General features: G+C 42.1%; 1 long non-coding RNA gene and 1 gene segment (V, D, J or C); one reads left to right on the plus strand and one right to left on the minus strand.

Annotated features, from left to right (window-relative positions):
• Positions 1 to 21,513, plus strand: part of LOC114639722 — a 586,704-nt gene that overhangs the window by 446,037 nt on the left and 119,154 nt on the right.
• LOC114639731 lies at positions 10,929 to 12,542 on the minus strand. Its single transcript, XR_003714054.1, has 2 exons — positions 11,607 to 12,542; positions 10,929 to 11,263 (listed from the first exon to the last, which is right to left on the minus strand). It is a non-coding gene; the product is annotated as an uncharacterized LOC114639731 (long non-coding RNA).

Genomic DNA, 21,513 nt, shown 5'->3' on the forward strand with positions numbered 1-21,513 from the left:
ACTCTGGTACAGGTAATCTAAAGACTTGCTTTGAGAGCTTTTTTTTTTTTGTGAGTAGACAAGAAAGAGCTGGGGTTTTGTTTGTTTGGGAATGTGCCTGGAATTGAACCCAAGGCCTTGCTTCTTGCTCTGACGTCAGAGAAACCACCATTAGATATGGTCACTCTATCTCTAGAGCAATGATTCTCACTCAATTCTAGCATAATATTTAAATCACCTGGAGAGTTCTTTGAAAATATCAGTGTCTAAGATACATTTCCAGAGATTTAGATTTAACTTGCAATGGAGCTCTGGCTTCCCAGATAACTCAGATAACCCCTTGCCTCTTGTCCTCTTCCTGCCCTATAGGACTGAAGATCAGTGGTCTAAGCAAACCATTCCAGGTGTAGCCCAGATGGATGACATAAGTATCATTGGTCATTTCTCCAAATGAGTCCTACATCTCACTGTGTCTTCTAAATCAGAATTTGTATTTAAACAATGTCCTTGGGCAAGTTACATCTGCACTAAGGTTTAAGAAGCACTGGTCTAGGAGATCCATTGTCCTAGGCTACTTTGTGTGACTTTAACAAGATACCAATGACTTGACAATTTATATAGAAAATAAATTTATTTATCATAGTTGTGGAGGCTGAGAAGCTCAAGAACCAGGGACTCACATCTAACAAGAGTCTTAATGCTATTTTAGCCCATGGCAGCAGACAGAAGGGTAAGGAGCAAGAGGGAAGGGTACTATACTGGCTGTTTTGTCAGAAACCCAGTCCTGTGAAAACTAATAGCATTCATCATTTCTTAAAGGCAATACACAAGTGCCTTTTAGAGGTCCCACCTCTCACCACTGTTGCATTAAGGATCAAGTTACTAAAGCAAGGATCTGGGGAAATATATTTAAGTCATTCTCTTAGGGTTTCTATTACTGTGAAGAGACACCATGACCACGCAAACTCTTACAAAGGAATGATTTAATTGGAGCTGGCTTTAATTGGGACTCAGAGGTTGAGTCCATTGTCATTGTCATCATGGTGGAAAGAAAGTATGGTAGGATGCAGTCAGACATGGTGCTGAAGAGGTAGCTGAGACTTCTACATCCAGATCATCAGACATCATGAAAAGAATGAGACACACTATGTCTAGCTTGAGCTTCTGGGACTGCGAATCCCACCTCTAGTGACAGACTTCTTCCAACAAGGCCACACCTCCCAATAGTGCCAGTCCCTATAAGCCTATGGTTCTAATTTCATTCAAACAACCATCATTATTGAAACATTCTATTGAAGTAGAAAAATATAAATAGGTTTTTCCCCATTGCCATGGAAGAGTCTTATTTGTAAACATTTCCTGAAATGATTCTGACAGATGTAAGCCTTACTTGTAAACAGTTGCCTGTCCCAAAGCCAGAACAGATGGTTTGCATTATTAATATAATAGCTATAACTATTCATACTAAGGTAATATTTTATGCTCACTGGAAGAGTATATTACGTAAGTTTTGTGTAAGCCCACTTCTCATTCATTCACAAACAAGAGAAGAAATGAGTATTTATTGATTCCATGCTTTGTACCACACCTTCATAAATTATCCAATGAAATCCAAGATCTTCTTCCACCAGCTCAAGATCAAGACAGAAAAACAAACAAACAAAACATGAATCTTTAGTGTACAGTTAAGTCTCATTTGAAACAAGAACAATAGGAAATAAGAGACTAGTGCTCATTCATTCCCCTTACAGAGCGGATGGGGACATGTTTAGATGGGAAATTTCAGAACATAAAACGGGCGTGGAGAAGGCAAGCAAGGCACAGCCTGGAGCCAGGGGAGAGAGACATCCTAGGAAAAAGACAACCATTATATCCCCAGTGACTGAGAGAATCCATACACAAGAGAAAAAGAGAGAGTGGGAGGGGGGGAGAAGAAAGGGAGGATGAGGGAGGGAAATTAAAAAGACAGAAAAGAGATAAAGGTAAAGACCTGGAGTAATTCTAAGCTTACTAGGGGTAACTAGGGAAGCCTTTTGAATGATACCCGAAGCCTCATACTTAGGTGGAGACAGGCCTGCTGAAGGTCTTACCTAGTGTGCCCATGGACCAAAAATATCTGCAAAAATTCTGAAGCCAAATGAATGGCACAAAAATTGGCTCTTATTTCTATATTGACCATATGTTTCCCAACCCTTCCAATAAAGGTGATTGATATCAAACTAGTTTATATAATTGTTGCTTCCATTCTTCTGTCTACAATTTTTATCCATTATGAAGAGGGCTTGGTTGAATAACATTTAGAACAGTGAAAGGAAATCTCACTTTCTAAAAAGAAAAAAAAAAGTCTGCATCAATTCCTAGGCACAGAGAGATCAATCAAGTCCTAGGAACTGGAATAGACTCACCACTTCCTCCAGACTCCCAAGCAGGATCCTCTGCAGGTATGCTGTGTGGTTGAGAATCAAAGATTCAAGGACAGACAGAAAGTGTCCTAAACCCAGAAGCAGTGCCATTAACAGGCTACAATGACAGATCACCCACAACACCAGAGCCACTGATGTGAATGAAAGACAGCAGCAAAGAGGAAAACACAAACCATGTGTGCCAGTTTCTTCCTCTTCCTCAGAGTGGGCTGAGGCTTCCGGCAGCCAAGAAAACTGGAAATGCTTCTATCATACAACACGTTGCATATTCCAAGGGCGCTACAACCCTGAAGAGGGCACTGGCAGTGGCCTTTTTAAATGCCAAGGAGGTAGACTTCTATAGTACAAATAAAGGAATCAACTTGAATGAACTCAAGCTGTGACCTTCATTTGGAACAATTAAGGCTTTAAATGGGAAATTAAAATCATTGAATTTGAAAGCCTGAAGGAATAGAAAGGGTCACACAGGAAGTCTTTCATTAATATGCCATTCATCAAATATTGATTGAATAAATATAACCCATTGTCCAATCAAATATTTTCAATAACAATTCTGATTTAAAAAAAAATAAAATTGCTCTGAGAGGTCAGGAAAAGGGAAATTTTTTTATCTAGTTTTTAGTTACTTCTTTTATTTTTTGAGATAATATAATTACATCATTTCCCCCTTCCCTTTCTTCTCTCCAAAACTTCCCATATGCGCCTTGTTCTCCGTCAAATGTTTGGCCTCTTTTTCTCATTAGTTGCTGTTCCTTCCATCTATGTATGCACATATACACAGATATTCCTTAACACAACCTGCTCAGCCTGTATAAAGTTACTCGTGTGCATGTTTCCAGGGCTGACCGGCTGGTATTGGTAACCAGTTGGTTTGCTCTTTCCTGGAGAAGACTGTTTCTCCCATTCTCGGAATGCCTGCGTTACCTGTAGTTCTTTGTGAAGAGTTGAGGCTTTGTGGGCTTTCTCCCATCCCCCTTGGCATTTCGGTTAGCGTCTTCCCTTGCTCAGTTCATGTTTAGGCCGCCTTTGACTAAACTATCCAGCCTCTAGTACCAGAGTTATCTCTTCAATACAAATATGATCATGTCATGCCTCTGCTTAGAATTCTCCTGCAAGTTCTCATTACTTGCAGAAGATCTGAAGCTTGCAAAGCCCTTAAGACCTTGTGCAGTCTGTCCCCTCCACTTCACTATGCACTTAGACTCCATCCTTTCTCAGTTTCTGGGCTTCAGTCAACTATGTCTTCTTGCCATTGTTTGCATATCTAAGCTGACACTCCCCAACCCCAGGGCTTTCCCACATACAGTTTCCTGTGAGATTTTTCTCTCTCCCCTTGTTGTCTGACTCTTGCTTCTCAGAGGCATCTTAAGACGGTACTTCATTAATTTAATTCTGCCTATTTTCTAGTTTGTAAGCTCTGAGAGAATAAGGACCAAATTTGATTTTGCCTTTTATTGGACCTGAAAATTACATAAATGTATCCGAATGAAAAATTGGATGCATCTTTCAGAATTTGGCCTTCATTGCAGACTCTGGGATACAGTGAGGCCCTGCTTTGCTGTATTTTTACTTGTGCAGTGGTCTTAGAGATCCTGAGATGGAATCAGAAGTGCCATCCTCAAGAGCACATTGTGAGGCACATAGGTCAACAGTGGGGCAGATGGTCCTCCATGGATCTAAGATGTCCTTCTTCAGGGATGCTGACAGGTGAATAAGTCCCTCCCAGAAAGTCCAGAAGCTTTGATGAAATCATAGAATCCTGATACAATTGTTTTCAGTGACCCTCCTAATTGAAGTAAACATGAACCTTTTGGTTATTTTTTTTCCACTTGACTATTTTCAAAACCTATATTAGTAAAATGCACAAGCCTGTAATTATAGAGAGGCATAGCCTCATCCCTCAAATATTTACTGAGCACGCACAATGCTCCTGCTGCTGTATTACACACTGAGCTGCAAAACAGCCAAAGCTGGATTCCTGTCCTCAGGGTGAAAAATGAAAATAAAGCCTTAGTAACAGAGCAAGGATCAATGGCTGGGAGAGCCCTGGATGGGGGAGCAACTGCCTGGACCCTCAAGCAACAGCAAAAAGATACATCTGACCAATCAAAGCATGGAAGTTGAGGGAGGGCAGAGGAGAGCTTCCTGGGGAGGTGAAGGGCTCAGGTTGCACAGGGTCTTGGAGGCTTCTAAGGCTTTAGCTCTTCCCAGGAGTAAAGAACAGTTACAGAGAATGAGGTGATGGCTCAGAGCCAGCTTCTCTGAGGTTACACATGTTTATAACGGGAAAAATGCTACTTTCCTCCAGTAAGGTGTTCTTAAGGGTTCCTTAAGATGGCTCAGGAAGGAAGATGACCATCCACACAGTGATACATCACAAAAGTCTTCTTTGATGTTAAGTAACTAAATATAGCCAGTTTCTTTTTGTGGGAAGGGTGCAGCTCATTGAGATTTCATGGGGACCACAGGATGCAGCTAGTTCCCTGTCAAGAAGAGCTTAGAGGTTTTTTGTTTTCTTGTTTGCTTTATTTTGTTTTGGTTTCGATATAGGGTCTCATGGTGCAGTCCCAGCTGGTTGGAAATTTCATTTATAGAACAACCTGGCCTCAAATTTGTAGAGATTCACCTGCTTCTGCTTCCCAACCCTGAGATTAAAGGTGTGGCCCATCACACCCAGCAGCTTAGAGATTTTGTAAATTCAGCTATCATACTCATCTCAAGACATATCACCTAACATGGTAGTGGAGATATTTTTGAAAAGATAAAGAATTAAGGAGAGCAAAGAGAGAAGAGAGGTTCTCTTTTTCAATAACAACCACTCCTTCTAATTATTACTCTTATTAAAGAGCTATCCAAAACTTCTGGGATCTCTCCAGATCTTCTGGGACACAGGGCCCTTCCTTCTCATTAGTGGGAACCATGAAAGAACCCAGAGAGGCCAGTGGAGAAGTACGATGTCTTGGGGGAGGCAGATAATGCCATCTGGATGAGCCATGAATTCCCACTTTGATTTCCTGCCATGTGAAATAGTGAGAGCTCACTCTTCTCAAATACACAGGCCCCTCACAGCCTACATTAGCTCTACATGTCTTCATCCAGCCTAGGTTGAATTGTTTACACTCCCAGAGTTGCATTCAACCAGAGCAAAGTGTTTCCCTGCGAGCTATGAAAATACTGTTACATACCAAGCCGCCTGGGTCCTGCTTCCTGCTTCCCTGAAGCTGTCTCTGTAAGGGCTCTGAAGGAAACAGCATTCAAATCTATCAGCCTTCCTATGGACCTCCCTGCCTTAGAAAACTCTGATATGCTTTCAATGCCTCAACCTTGGCAGATTCTCGAACATTCCCTGTTTGCTTTTCCTACAAATTGGTGGCTAGAAATTAAGGCCACTTCCCTGTATATTTCAAAAAGCCCAGGGGTAAAGGTAAGACACTGCTTAGGACCCGCTACTCTCATGGCAGATGGAGAGAGTAAGAGAAGAGCCAACAAGAGCTGAGCAGGCTTCCCCTCTGACACATCAACTATGACCACTCTGGCCAGACTCAAAAGCAACTGGTTAGAGACCAAGACCCTTCCCACAGAAGGTATTAGCCAGATGCAGAGCATGGGAGGCCTTCATACAGGGAAGGAAACATCAAATCTTTTGGGATAATAGACCATTATACCTCTGACTCTGCCCAGGTGTTTTGTTCCGATGTTGCCTGGTCAAAGGCTTGATAGGATTTTGGCTTTCTTAGAATTCTTGGAGCACTCCAAGCAACAATTAGCAAGTTCTTCTTCATATGCCATCATCCCTCCAGATGGCAATAGTAGTTGCACAATTAAAAATAATTTTGTGGTTGTGTTATTTTGGCAAAGAATGAGTATTAACAATGTCCCTGAATATTCATAATTTCTCCTGCCATATTATCTGAAAACACTACTGCTGGTACCTATTCAAGCCAGGATTGGCATCACAGAACCTTTTTTTTTTTTTTAGTAATCCTACAACTAATGTCTTGTGAGACTTTAGTGGTTGAGTACTAAATTCTCAAAGGACTGTGGGAAAATCAACCAGACAAATTACTAGTGTTTGTTCATGTCTGTGCATCTAGACTGAAGAACATCTAACAATGTTGAAAAGAGTTACACATGAGGCCAGCAGGTCTATACAGTATTCATTCTTTGTGAAATTCCACTCCATATGGGAACCTGAAGATGATATTGGATACATTATGAATAGCTGAAACTGGCTTTTTTTTCTCAGACTTTTTTCTAACAGTTGTATTTTGCATTCTGTCTTGTGCCAAATGTGATACCAGACACTAGGTATACAAAGGGGGGCAAAACAGACACGACTCCACCCTCATAGCTATGTTTAAAATAAAAGAAACCAGCCCCAAGGCAAATACATGGGAGGTTGCCATATCACACTACTTCCCAGCTGTGGTCCCTGTTCCTCCTTCAGGGCTTCCCATGTTTAGTTTCTGAGGCTTCAGTCACCATTTGCAGTTCTCCATAGACTCCCCTTGTCGATTCCCTTTCGTGGCCTTTACTCCACTATGGAGCTTCTAGAGTACGCAGGGCTCCTACTTGACTTCTCTGATTCTTCCTGAGTGATCTCATTCATTCTTGCAGCATTAAATTTCACAGACGTGTTCATGGCTCATGAATTTATATTTCCAATGTAACCCTCTCTTCTATGGATAGCATTTCCAACAGCACCACGTAAGTACCGGCCTTGGATTATTCTGGGTGTTTTCTCTCATGCCATGATTGTTTAGCTATTTCCGCCATCTTCCCTCCCCCTCCCCAACTTATATACCCCTCTGGGCAGGCTGCCTTAGTCCATCTTCAGTTTCTATCATGCATTACTAGTAAGCCCATAATATACGAGTATTGAGTTCACTGTTTGAGCTGAATTTCTGCTTTAGGGATCACTTGAGGCACAGGCAACACGCATGAGGATGTTTTATTTAAAGAAATAACGCCCTGTCCCTGTGTTTTTCTAAATGAACAATCTCAAATGAGAGAACACACTGGCACGGGGTGAGTGGTTGAGTTTAGAATGCTAAACTGAGCTAGTATTATCCCTTGTAGGTATGGAAAGTGCTGCGAAGCTTTTATAAACCTACGTTCCTGCACCCCAGCTGGTGAGTGGGGTGTGTAACCGCAATCATGACTCAATTCCTACAACAGTCCACTCGGATCTACTCTCTACTCCAAAGTGAAAAGACAAAGGAAACAACAGTAGGCTTCCTGAAGGTTCTCCTGCTTCAGCAGAGCAATGGTTCAACTCAACCAGACAATGCTGTTCCTTGATTCAGACCTGGGGCCCCAGAAAAAGCCAAAAAGAAAAACTCCCTGGACCAGGAACAATGTCTCCCAGTTGTTCTAATAACAAGACTTGGCAACCTCACTTCCTCTGAATTCTGATCCCAGTCTTGCTCGTGCCCACCTGTACTAACTAATCAGTTACTCCTATACCCCAAGAGCCCAAATTCTACCGGATTATCTAGACACAAACTGAGAACATCGTTGCACTTGACCTTCCTGTATGAGCTAAGGTCCCTGATTGTATACTGGGAAAGCCCTGGTTCATGTGTCCCTTTGAACAGCTACCACATGTTACATGCAAAGGCTAATTCTTTCCCCTTTGGTTGCAATGAAGAAAGTTTGCCAAAAGCCTCCATATATTTGAAGCTCAGGATTTAACCTCTATCAGTGTAGAGGACATTTGTCTGATTGCATCTCTATTGCAAAAAATAAATATTTCTCCTCTGAAATAGCATTTTGAATTTTATTTTCTTATTCCCTCTTACCCCCTTTCTGTACCTATTCCTAGATAACAGTTTATGCTATAAAATTTATTTATACCTATATAAATAAATATTTATAAGGAGTCTTCTGGGCTGACAGTGGTGTCATGATGGGCCTTTGGTATGCTCCCCAGAAGATGTCCCCAGCTATATTATAGGTCAACTCAAACACAGCACATTCGTGAATCAAGGCAATAGTAATAACACTGGCATACTAGAACCATGATTCTCAGCTTACCCTGGGTCACTAATCTGGAAATCAAGCCGGTAAGTTTTAAAGTAAGATATTCTGAAAGGAACTGTTCTCATTCGAGTCTTACAAAAGTCCTGTTTCTCTGGGCTCTTCTGGTCTGTCTCCTTGGCATATGCCATTCGCTTTGCAGCCCTCATTCCCACTGTAGCCTGGCCACTGCGGATGGGTAGACTGTTGCTGTATGCTTTGTCATGGACTGTGACTCCCCTCATGATGCTGCTGGATGCCAGGGCTGTTCATCATGGAAAGACAGTCATGAGGTATTTCCTTTGTCTTCTTCTGGTAGCTTCCAACGTACAGTCAAGTACATGCACCAACTCTCAGACTCCTTTGCAATTAAAGCCCTGCCAAAAGAACAGTTTGTATTCCCATCCAATAATCTTTTCATTCACTCATACTGAGCATTCATTACACAGCTCAATGTTAAGAGCCCTTTAACTTGTCATATACATGATGTATGCAGCAGCACATGCATTCAAAACTAGGTGCTAGCACAGCAGTACAGTGGTAATTATAAACCAACCACTCTCAGAGATGGCACCTCTAATTGTGTTGAATGTTACCAAAAATTGTATATACCTGTCATTGCCCCTGTACTTGTCTCTAACTACCATCAAACTTCCCTGCCAATCCCACAGACTCTGCCAGAGCATCTGGGGTACACAGGTCATGGCAATGGGACAGCAGCAGGTACAGAGTGAGTCAGGCTCTTGGGACATGACAAGGACACTGGGTTGTGATGATCTAAGCTGCTGCAATAAAGTTGCCACTTGAATATCAAATGTCCCACTTCCTTGGTTTTGAAATTCTTCATCCAGCCCAAGGCTACCTGTTGCCGAGAAGTATTAAACAAGCGCGGTCTAGCTAGCTCCCAACCTGGCCGCCTTGTTCCCGCTCTAAGTTCCCACACTAAAGGCGCCAGCCTGGGACCCCTGAAACTTTGACTAGGCTGTTGCCTCTGCCGATCAGCTCCATGGAGTCCAGCCCCAAAACCCAGGGAATATCCACCACCCTCATAGTGCTCGGCTCAACCTCAGACCGGGTAGAATGAAGACTCTTAAGGCTTAAAGATTAACCCAATAAATTTATATATCAACAAATACTTAATACACAAGATGCCCACACAATTAGAATTATTAACCCAAATTATCTAACCTTGATATGAATAACTGCTAGAGCAGGAGGGTAACATCTCCTGCCATCTTGCCTCTCCCTCTGTCCCTTCTCCTCCTCCCAACTCCTAGCTCCGCCTACCTCTTCTCTATCCAATGACAGAACTCTTGCACAGCTACCCTTGAAGGCACCATTTTATTGTATTGTATGTCTGCCTCCCTGAAAGTTCCCACGGGGATTTCATGGTTTTCTCCCATTATTTCCTCAGTTAGCTCTAACTCTATTTTTGCCATTCTTTCCATCCCATACCTTTTCTCCTTCTGATCTGTAATAAAACTAATTGAAAAAAATCCTGGGTATATTTAGCTCAGACAGAACCTAAGAGCTGGGCACACTTTGGAACCATGAGTAATGAAAATGTTTGTCGGTGGCTTTGAGAACCACTAGCATGAAGGGTCAGAACCACCAACCTCTGTTCCCAGGAAAAGGGAACAAGTCCTTCCCACATCTGTCTTCCCAGTCTGACATCTGAAGCCCTACCCAGAAGACAGGCTCCCCAACCCATTCTCTCCCATTTGTGTCAAGTAGTAGAAAGTCTTGCTCCCAAAGAGGCTCCCACAGCTTTCTCCTTTTCCTTTGAAAAACAAAGAGTTGTTATTTGTTTCCCCACAGAAAATGAAGTGGGAGTTGTCCCTGGGGTTCTGAGAGACCATGGCAGTGTCACCAGCCTGTGCTGGACAGGATAATTAGAGGTGAAGGGTACAAGATCTACACAGCAATATCTAAATGCCACAGCTGTGAAATTCTATCCACAAAATGTGAGCTTCCTACAAATACTAAAGCAGCCATGTTCTTCTGTTATCCAAGTTTTACCATCAATGAAGGGGGAAAGCATTCACTGTTATGACGGTTGGTGTTGGTTGTCAACTTGACAGAATCTAGAATGGTCTGGGAATAGGGCTTCTGGATGTGTCTATGAAGGATTTATCTTGATTACATTCATTAAAATGGGAAGATCCATCCACTATGGGTGGCACCATTCCCTGGGCAGGAGGCCCTAGACTGTATAAAATGGAGAAAGAGAACTGAGTAGCACCATTCATACATTCGTCAATCTCTGCCTCCTGCCTAGGAATGGGAATATAATCAGCTATTTCTAGCACCTTAACTTCTCAACCTTGAGCCCTGAGCTTTCTCTCATATGCTAAGAATACTTCAAAAAGAAAGGACCCATTCAGATTCTTTAAAAAATAATTAGCCATATGCTTCAAACCTAAGTTTTTCCAGCTTTTACCTCTCTTTTAGGATATTATTAGACAGAAATACAACATCACATGTTTTGTTTGTTTTCAATAACTGATCTTCAATCAATAAAAATTTATTTTTCATCTACCAGCAATATGAACACTTTTATTGCTGTTTCTCTGGGTTCTGTCTGAAGTTCACTAGGTTCCTCAAGCTTCCAGCAAGCGAAGAAAACAAAGAGGATTTCCAGAGTCAGAAAGAACTTCTCATTCCAGGTTGGGCAATTTCTCATTCCAGGCTCAGTCACTAAGAGTACCGGCTGTTCTTGCAGAAGACCCAAGTTCAATTTCCAGTGTCCACCATTCACAGCCATCTGTAACTCCAGTTCAAAGGAATCCAATGACCTCTTTGGGCTTCCATGGACATAGCATACACATAGTGCACAAACATACCTATAGGCAAAACACCCACACACACAAAATGAAAATAAACATTTTCAAAAGAGAATTTCATATTCTATTCAAATGGCATAAAATTCACATCCTATGAATAAAATTGTCTCTGTGAAATAAATCCTAGGAAAGTAGAAATTAATCTGCCAGCCTCTTAAAGGAAGTAGATACCTCCATGTATTAGTCAGGGTTCTCTAGAGTCACAGAACTTATGGAATGAATATGTGTGTGTGTGTGTGTGTGTGTGTGTGTGTGTGTGTGTGTGTGTGTTATATATAACATACTCTATATATATACACAACATACATAATAGATAGATATGAAATGTATTCGAATGACTTACAGGCTGCAGTCCAACTAATCCAGCAATGGCTATGAAAGGAAAGTGTAAGAATCTAGTAGTTTCTCAGTCACACAAGTCTTGGTGTCTCAGCTGATCTTCAGTATATGCTGGAATCTGAAAGAAACAGGCTCCAACGCCAGTGAAGGAATGGATGTGCTAGCAAGGCGAGGGCAAGCAGGCAAAGAACAAAAATCTTCCTTATTCTGTTGTTCTTATATAGACTTCCAGCAGAAGGTGTGGCCCAGGTTAAAGGGGTGTCTTTCTGCCTCCAGATCTGGATCACAGCTGTGCCCTCCATTTCTGGATTGTAGTTCATTCCAGATAGAGTCAAGTTGACAACCAAGAATAGCCATCACACTCTGAGTGCCAAACATGTCACTCTTTATGGAAAATTTTCTTGGATAATAGTGGATGGCTTCAAGCTTAAAAGGGATTACAAGGTAGAAAAAGGAAGGGAAGAGAGGAACAAGGAGAGGGAAGGAGGAATACGATGAGGAGGATGTGGGGCACAAAGTTGAAAGTTCTCTACTACTCTGGCTGGGCTGTGGGCTGTGTTCCATCTCTCACAGCTTTGTGCTATCCACTGGCAAGCATCAGCTAAAGGGTAAACAGGCTTCCCTGGATGAACTCTAACTCTCAGAAAATAGCTTAGTTGGACAAATTTAGATGTGGAAGGCCAGGGCAGTATTAGCAGAAAGAACTAAGAACTTGGACTTAGCCTAGTAAGGCCATGATATACCCAGTTACTTGGGAAACACCAAGCAACAGCAACTGTCCAGCACTATTGTGGAAGGTCAGGAAGACAGATTGGTGCAGACCTAAACACTTGCCTCATGCCTTCTGTTTGTAAGAGGTCAGCAGTGAGCCACCAGCAAGCAGATCCCTCTCTGGAGATCCATATTGCTCTGGAGAGAAGACAAAGAACAGAACCTGACAGTCTGTGGCCTTCCTGGTCACAGGAGGCACATCTGCCTTATCCCCTGGGCTCCACTGTATAATAACCATTTACTGTCTGCAGTTCAGCCTTGGCTTACGTTACACTGGAATTACTCGGAATGATATCTTTATTTATATTGTTGTTTTTAGAATTTCTGTGTGACTACTGTATTTATATCATTTCTACCCTCCCCCCCACCTCTAAGCCTCCTTGTGTTCTTCTCAGTTCTTCTCAAATCCATGAACTCTTCTTTAATTTTTATTGTTACATATGTATGTATATATGTTCATACACATGTGCGCACACACGCACACACACACACATACACAATACCCTCCATTTTATGCTAGGCATCCATCTTGGTACTCACTAGGCTTTTGTCTCTGACACCAGTCCTTGGAGGTAAGTTCTCAGTAACCCTGACTCAGTGATCCCCACCCAGAAATGTACAGCTGTGACCACCTACTTCTCATGTGATTAACTGCCTTTTAGCATCTATAACCTGCTTATGCAGACCTTCTAGTCATCCTGACTACCTAATCTTGGCAGAGCAGACCAGCCTTGGCTCGCTTGTGCAAATCCTAAAGGTCTTCTTGTGGCTTTTCACCTTAAAATTTCTTCCCTTACCCTCTTCTCACAGCAGTTTCAAATTAGGCTCGGAGATTGTTGTCTTGCTAGCAGAAATCAATAAATCCTTTCATTATAATTGAATTGAGTCTATGGTTTTTCCCCAGGGGTCAGAAACTCCATAACTGAGTACATTTAGTGTCTATTTAGTGTCATTCATATGCATATGTACATGTGTTTAGGAGTAAACACTTGGTACTGAATAACCTATCAGAGAGCTTGTCCCTGGAGAAAGCTGGTTCTCCCTCTCTCAGCAACCATTGCCTGGCTGTCTCTCTTCCTATAGGAATGGGACCTTGTGAAATTTTCCCCATGCACATTGGAGTGTCATCTGGTCTTGTTTAGGTAACCATATTGTTTATCATTTATATTTCATGAGCGCAACTTGGATAGCTATTTTTAATGTGTATTTTTTTAAAAGAGAGAGAATATACCAGGTCTATGCAGTTCCCACCGAGGCCAGAAGAGGGAGTAAGATCCCCTGGATCTGAAGATTCAAGTGCTTGTGAAAGACCTCAGGTGGGTGCTGAGAACTAAGCTCAGGTACCTTGGAAGAACAGAAAAGACTCTAACCACAGAACCATCTCGTCTGCCCCTGGAAAGATTTTTTTTTTTTAATCTTGATTTCCAGAACCTGTCCTAGACTGACTAAGGAGATTCTAGAAAAGTAGCTCCAAGACTTTAGTAACTCTTAAAATTTCCAGGTATCTCAGTGTGAGCTCAAAGCATGCACAATATGTGCTATCTGCCTCATCAGCTTCTCTCTGCTTTCCTACTGTTGTCCATCCTGTCCCAGTCCCTTCCGGGTCTAATTTGTTCTGCTTTGTCCTTTAAAGGATAACTCTATAGCATTCTGCTAAGTCTTCTCATGTTTTAGGTTTGATTTCTCTCCTTTAATCTCCATGCCTATTCTGCTGATTCATCTTTCCATTATGTTTGTTTGGTTTTGTATTTTCTTTCTTTAGTCCATAACAGCATTTATAGGCACTTGATGTGGACAGAATACTGTGGTAAGCACTTAGCTGCTGCTAAAAACAAACCTAATCTAATAATGTTCTCTGTTAAATTCCTCGCTACAGCTATGGATTAATGTCTGGTGAACAATTGGCATGTTGGCAAAAATCTATCTCTCTTCCAAGGAAACAGCTGCCTTGGTGTATAAATAATAAATCCAAAATAAATAGATAGATTGCAATAAAAAAATAAAAGAAACACAAATAGAGGCCAAAGCAGCATTAATAGCAGTCAGAAACTAAATACCAGCATCTTCTCTAACAAATTCAGCCTTGCTCTATGGAGGAGATGCTCCAATTTGCAATAGAAAGAAAAAAGGCCCAGATTGTACAGCCAGTGAAGTTACTTCTGGGCACAGAATACCTGCTGATTAAGGCTGTTTTCTGTTTGTTTATGTCATTTTTGTGATGGTTATTCTTGGTTGTCAACTTGACTACATCTAAAATTAAATGAGATCCAACTATCTCATCTGTGGAGGGATTTTGGTTAATTTAAAAGAGAAAGATTGATTTCTCCTCTGGATCGTTAGGGTGGGAAGATATGCCTTTAATCTACATCTCTTGAGCTGGGGGAAAACTCACCTTTAATCTGGATCTTTAGTTGGGAAGACATATTTTAAATCCAGATCTTTGGAGCTTGGAAAAACCACCTCTAATGAAGGACACACATTCTGCTGGAAGCCTATGTAAGGAAGTACACTGTTAGGAACTAGAAGCCACAGGGAGTGGCACTATGTGGAGGTGTGGCCTTATTGGAGTATGTATGTCACTGGGGGTAGGCTTTGAAGCCTTATATGCTCAAACTAGACTCAGTATGGCACTATCTCTTCCTGTTGTCTGCAGACAAAGATGCAGAACTCTTATCTCTTTCTCTAGCACCATCTCTGCCTACATACCACCATGTCCCACCATGACAATAATAGACTGAACTTCTGTCTGACCTGTAAGCTAGCCCCAATTAAATGTTTTTCTTTATAAGAGTTGCTGTGGTCATGGTGTCTCTTCACAGCAATAGAACACTGACTAAGTGGGGTATAAGAAAGCAAACAAATGAGGCTGCAGAGATGACTCAGTGGTCAAAAGCACTGACTGCTCTTCCAGGTGACTTGGGTTTAATTCCAAGCACCCACATGGCAGCTCACAAGCACCTGTCACTCCAGTTCCAGGACATCCAGTGCCAACTCTTGCCTCCATGGACATCAGAGATGTCTATGCTACATAGAATGTGCTACACAGATGTACATGCAGGCAAAACACTCATACAAATAAAAAAAATAACTATTTAAAAGGAAAGAACCAAAAAAGATGGTGAAATAACCCTGGGCTGACAACACCCTGGGTGTGAAATGCAGCAGGAAGGAGCCATCAGGAAGACCAGCACCTGTAAGAGGGTCATAGTGTCCAGAGGAGGAAGGCAGTCTCTGCCAATACCAGCCCTACAGAAAGGAATCTGGACATCAGTGTCCTTTCTTCCTGCCTCCCACTGGACAAATCGAAAGGGATGCCATGAAGCAAAGGAAGCAGACAGATTCAGTAAGTTCAGTCTGCTGCTAAGAAGAGCAGCTGACAGGCTTGTTGCTTGCCCTCCCTCCTAGTCAGAACCTGTCCTCCTCACCAAGCTCTCATGAGCTTTCTGTGTCTGCTGAATATTCACCACTGCTGCGATGAAGAAATTGACTATGCAAATATTTGAGTTAACGATCGGTTCTGATGTTCAAACATAAGCACCATGAGACAAGAGACCACGCCTGTCATTCACTAGTGAATCCTCAGGGTGTGATACACAGTAGAATGCCTAGACTCATAGACCAGGAACTAGGCAACCCGATGTGAAAAGATCAAGGACTCAATCCAGAGAGGTTGCCTTTGGCAGCTTCTAAAGAACTATAGACGGTGAGCACCGTCGTGCCCTTCATGTGAATATTGACGGCATAATCTGTAATAGCAAATAAGCTGTCCACCTGAGTGTTCTCACAGTCCTTCAGAACTCAGGGATAGAGTTGTATTGAGGCCAAGTTAATGGCAACATAGTTAAATGAAATGAGCAACTATCCCGGAGGCAAGCAAATGTAAGCATAAATGTAAATGTCCTCTGGACAGGCTAGCCCTGTGACACTCGGAAAGTGCTGAGAACTTGCAAAGTTGGTTTCACCACTAAGGTGGGAATGTAGGTCCTGGATCCACCCGAGACATTGGAACATTCTTGCTCTTTGGGAGTTTGTGTGTGTGTTTGTTTGTTTGTTTGTTTGTTTGTTTTTGGGCATAGAACTTGGTTACAAGTTTCTCCTGCACTCTGTTTCCTATTGCTAATTAACCTGTTAGGCATCAAAGATTCTGGCTTTCAATTTCTGAAGGATAAGCCAAAACATTCCCCGCCTTTTAAAATCAGTATAAATTTAGTTGGCCATAAACTGTAACACAGTGGTAGTATCTAAATTTTTTGAGATGTTATTCTAATTACATTTCTCTCTTCCATTTCCTCCCTCCAAATCCTTCCATACCCCCTGCCTCCCCATTTTCCTTCAAGCTCACAGCCTCTATTTCCGTTCACTAGTGTTGTATTTACATATGTATGTGTATACACATAAATGTTACTTGTATGTACGTTTACAGGGCTATTTGCCACTGGTCAACCAATTGGTATATCTAAATTTTTTACAATGTTTTGCCTAACTCAACATAGGTGGCACTTCAGGAGGAAGAAGAGGAGGAGGAGAAGGAGGAGACAGGTAAAACTAATAAAAATCAGGAAATGGCTCAAATTGGAAGCTGATGTTTTATGGGCTTGTTCTTTTAGACAAGGGTGAATCATCCTTGTCCAGCTTTGCCCAGAGGGAGTTTGCAGCAAACACAACAATCATTGCAACATCCCCAGTCTGAGCACACATATCGATCTCCTCCTTTGATGTTTCTTTTGATTACATCTGAAATGCCAATGGTTCTTCTCCTTTGTATTAGCTGTTAACATCACAGCAGACTCTCCGACATCTACATCTAATTAAAAACAGGCTAACAACATCAGATTCTACTTCTAGGGAAGGAAACAGAACCTTGCGTCAGTTAAGCCACCTCGAGAGCACCTCTCAAGTGGCCTTAGTAGCCCACATTGCAAACCTTGAAGTTGGTGTTATCATCTCATTAACAGGAGGTAGGCACTACAAGCCTCCCACGCATGGAAGTAGAGTCCTCTGGGGTAGAGTATGGTGGTGCACACCTGTAATCCCAGCCTTGGGAAGCTGAGACGGGAGAAATAAAACTTCAGAGTCAACACGAGTTACACAATACTTGTCTGACAAAGGGGAAATGTTCCTATGGAAGGGGGTGGGACAACTAGAAACAGGAGCCAAATTTCTCAAATGCAAGTATGTCACAGAAAAAGCAGGGAGTGGAAGGAGAGCGTAGTCAGGAAGCTGAGCAAGTCCTGTGCAGAACCCCAAAAAGAATCTCCTTTCTCATCTATCTCATCTTCTGCAGATCTGTCAGAATCTGGAACTTTAAAACCAAGCAAGGTTCTGCCACCAAAAGGTATCCAGTGTCGTCACTCAGTCGGCTCAGCCTCAGTGCTCACTGGGCCCCTCTATACCTTGTCTTTCAGGAGTCACAGAAGATACTGTGCTGACATCTCATGATCAAGCAGTGACTGACTATGTTGGCAGTCAGGCACCCTGAGGAGCCCTCAAATACCCCACAGAAGGGAAAACTCATTAACTAGTACAATAAGACTAGATTAACACAGATTTTCATACAGAGAAAACACATGTGACTCTGGTTCTAAGGACAAATTCCAAAGTAAACCTGATGATCCCCTCCCCCACCAGGCTCCACTCAATATTATTGAGGCGTGAGAAGGATTGTACTGCTGCCCGCTTCAGGGTTACTTCTGAGCAGCTGGAAAACCACTGAGATCTATGTAAACAGTAGTCCCCTAAGAGGGTGGCTTTCTTGAACATACGGTTTACTTGGGGATCAGTCATTCTTAACCTGTCTGTGCACTCCCATTTGCTCTCTCTGATAGGCACCCCAGCTCCAAGGATTTCAGTCCAGTGTGAGACTGAGAGAGGAATAAATTGTGGCACTTACTCTAACAATGTTCTTGGAGCTTCACAGAACACTGAACTATACACCACAAATTCTAAGGCTATGATGTAATTTAAAAGGCATTTCCTGAAGTACCACTGTGGATAGTATACAGTTTCTCCTCACCATTTACCCCCGATTCTGAGTGTACTAAGAGAGAGAGACTGGGGTAGTGAAGAGGAGCTCCTCTGGTCCTTCAGCTCCCAACAGTTAGTGTGCACTGTCAGCTTGTCTAACAACAAGGGTCTCTAGCATCCCACATGACTCGATGACCATAAACTCTTGCCTTTCGCTCTCCCTTCCATCCCTGTCTCCTTACTTCTCACCTGTGTTTGTGACAAGCCCATGAGATCATTAGCAGCTCCACTTTACACGTGGGGCACTGAGCCTCATCGAGATTGGACACTTCACCTCAGAAGCAGACCCAGAAACTGGCTTGCAGGATGGTTGTTCTTGTCCTGGGATATGGGCTGTGGGATTAACTGAAGAAACACCTTACCTGACTAAAGAGTGGCTAAGATGGAGTGTGGTGTGACGGAGTATGGAGTGATGGAGTGTGGAGTCCAGTCATCTTTGCTGATGCAAAGGTTGCCTTGGATTCCTTGGCCAGTCTCCAGAGGGGTCGGAGATGAGTATCTAAGTCTTGCTACTGCTCCATCTTCCTTCCCTCCTTTAAAACACCATTTGCAATTTCATCACATGAGGTAATCTTCCAGGATGCCCTACTCTCACCAAGTACCACTCCATCCCATCTGTCCTTTGCTCCCAGGCCAAAGTATGAGTAATGATCTCATATGCCTCTTTCTACTGATGCGTGTCGAAGGAAATGTCTTATTGGACTCTCTTGGATTCATTGTGTTGTTCTGTTTTGTGTTTGTGTTTTGTTTTTTGTGTTTGTTTGTTTGTTTGTTTGTTTGTTTGTTTTTGTCTCCTTGGAGGCCTGTAATGGGTGGTGGTGAATGAGGAAATTCTGTGGGTTCTGTCAAGTCCACAGAATTGCTATCTTTACCACCCATATACATCCATGCACTGAGGCAAAATGTCCAGATCGTCTTTTTTATTTTCATCCACTTATCACTTAGACAGAGGCAGCAAATGGGCTTACAATCTGATAGCAATAGCTCTCACATTCAGAGATGAGGTAATGTGCTCAAAAGTACTGTAGTGGGAAAAACTGTTCAAAGAAGGGAAATAAATTTCTGACCAGTCCGCCCTTGCTATGAGGCTGGTCATAAGCACACTACAGCGTCTCAGGCATTGTGTGCTGGCTGACAAGGTGAACTCCAGGATCTACCCTATTTCTTCCTTTACTGTTGAACATATTTCTCTCAGCATTAATTAAAATGAGATGATTATAAAGCTCTGAAGAGACTTCAGTTACTGGTAGAGCAAATAATGTCTCTCATCTCTGCCTAGTTGTGGAATACAGATATGGGGTGGCAAGGTTCTTTTTGTTCTTTTTCTCCTGTTTTGTTCTGACCTTAACTCCAGCATTTGGAAAAGTCTAGCACATGTTCGACATTTGCTGCAAGGATGAATTCATGAGAGCCATGCACACCACCCTATGTTGATGCTAGGGACACAAGATTGGCATTTGCTTTGTCCTGTGAGCTGCTTTGCTGCAGCTTGATCTACCCACTCACAAAATGCTATTGACTGCAACAAGATTTTCTGAAGAGCTGACACCACAGCACTCTGAAACACCAGCTACACAGATCTGAGAGGCCAGTCCTTTGTCCTCCCATGTTCCTTAGACACCAGCTGATGGCCATGGGGAATGGGAAGGTGACAGGGCTCCCCTTTTTACCAACTCTTTTCATGGATGCATCCCAGTGCTCAAACCCTATAACTTGGGCTGTAAGAAGAAAGTTGAATGTTTCTATTTTATTTCATAAAGGAAGTCTGCACTCTTGCCCCAAACAGGCCTTCAAGAGACTGCTATCGCATGATTAAAATTTATAACTCATTTTCCTAAACAAAAGACCATTCCATTCCCAGTACTGAAAAGAGTGTGTGTGTGAGTCCTAACAGCCCTGCATCCTATGTCCCACATCATACCTACCTACCACTACCACAAAATGTTGAAACTCGTCATGAATACAGTATCTATTAGGTAGTCTTAAAAGTTTTTAAGTAATATACACATACATTTAGGAATGGTAACAGCATAAGTAGCATGCAACAAATATGGAAAGGACATCATGAGACATGACCTAGAGCTGCCCATGAGCTCCTGAAGCAGCCATTAGTCAGTGGCGCAGTGTGCTTGCCCAGCATGCCACACTCAATTGGGAAAATACTTGGTGACAGGACAAGGAAAGTTAATCCAAATGCAACAGCCATATGAATTAAAATAAGGTCAGATTCTCGAGTGCTGTGTTTGACTAATAAATCCAGCAGTCTTATGCTTCCTCTTTACCTGTATGCATATGATACAACAGGGAGATTTAAATTATCCTTCCCAAGCTTAAGGGCAGAACCTCATGAGTATTTATAACTCTCAGAAACAGAAATGTCAGTATAAATATATCACCAGGACAACAAATCACTAAGAGAGAAAAATCGATTTCAACTATTGACTTTTGGAGATTAAAATTGCTTTCATAGAATGTAACAACATTCATTGGTTCATTCAATAACAATTTATTAAGTGCCTACTGTGCACTGACTATGTCTTTAAAGGTGCTGGGACCATCTCGAGTGTCATGCCAAATACCATTGGATTCATATTAGTTCTAAAATTTACAGAGGTAGTCATTATAATTAGGAAAAAGTTTAAAGACACTTGCAGAGTATTTGGCATAATTCTGACACCTCTCTGGATGTTTTAACTTTACATAGTAAGCTTATGAATTTAAAGAGTGCTGCACTGCTGAACATTGATTCGGCATATACTGCTGATAAAATTACCCATGGCCTGAGGTCAGTATTTCTATTTTGGTCAAGCTTCAAGAATGGCATATATAGCTTGATCATGCTATCCCTTTTTGTCCTGGGAACACTCTTATTCCTGCCCATCATGTTAAAGCTTGTCTTTAACAACATCAACATGTTGTCAGCCAAAGTACATGACTTGAAACTGAAAATGGACCCCCAGACAGAGTTATTAAATTAACAGGCTGGCAAGCCAAGGACAGGTAAGATTCTGCACAGAGCCTTATCAACCTAAGACAGAAGTGCATTGCTTTTGATAATGCATATTCCACGACAGATAAAGAAGGCATTCTTGTTAGAACGACCTAAGACAGGCTCA

The sequence above is a fragment of the Grammomys surdaster genome, unplaced genomic scaffold, assembly GCF_004785775.1.
Source record: "Grammomys surdaster isolate TR1022 unplaced genomic scaffold, NIH_TR_1.0 125750, whole genome shotgun sequence".
NCBI lineage: Eukaryota > Metazoa > Chordata > Mammalia > Rodentia > Muridae > Grammomys > Grammomys surdaster.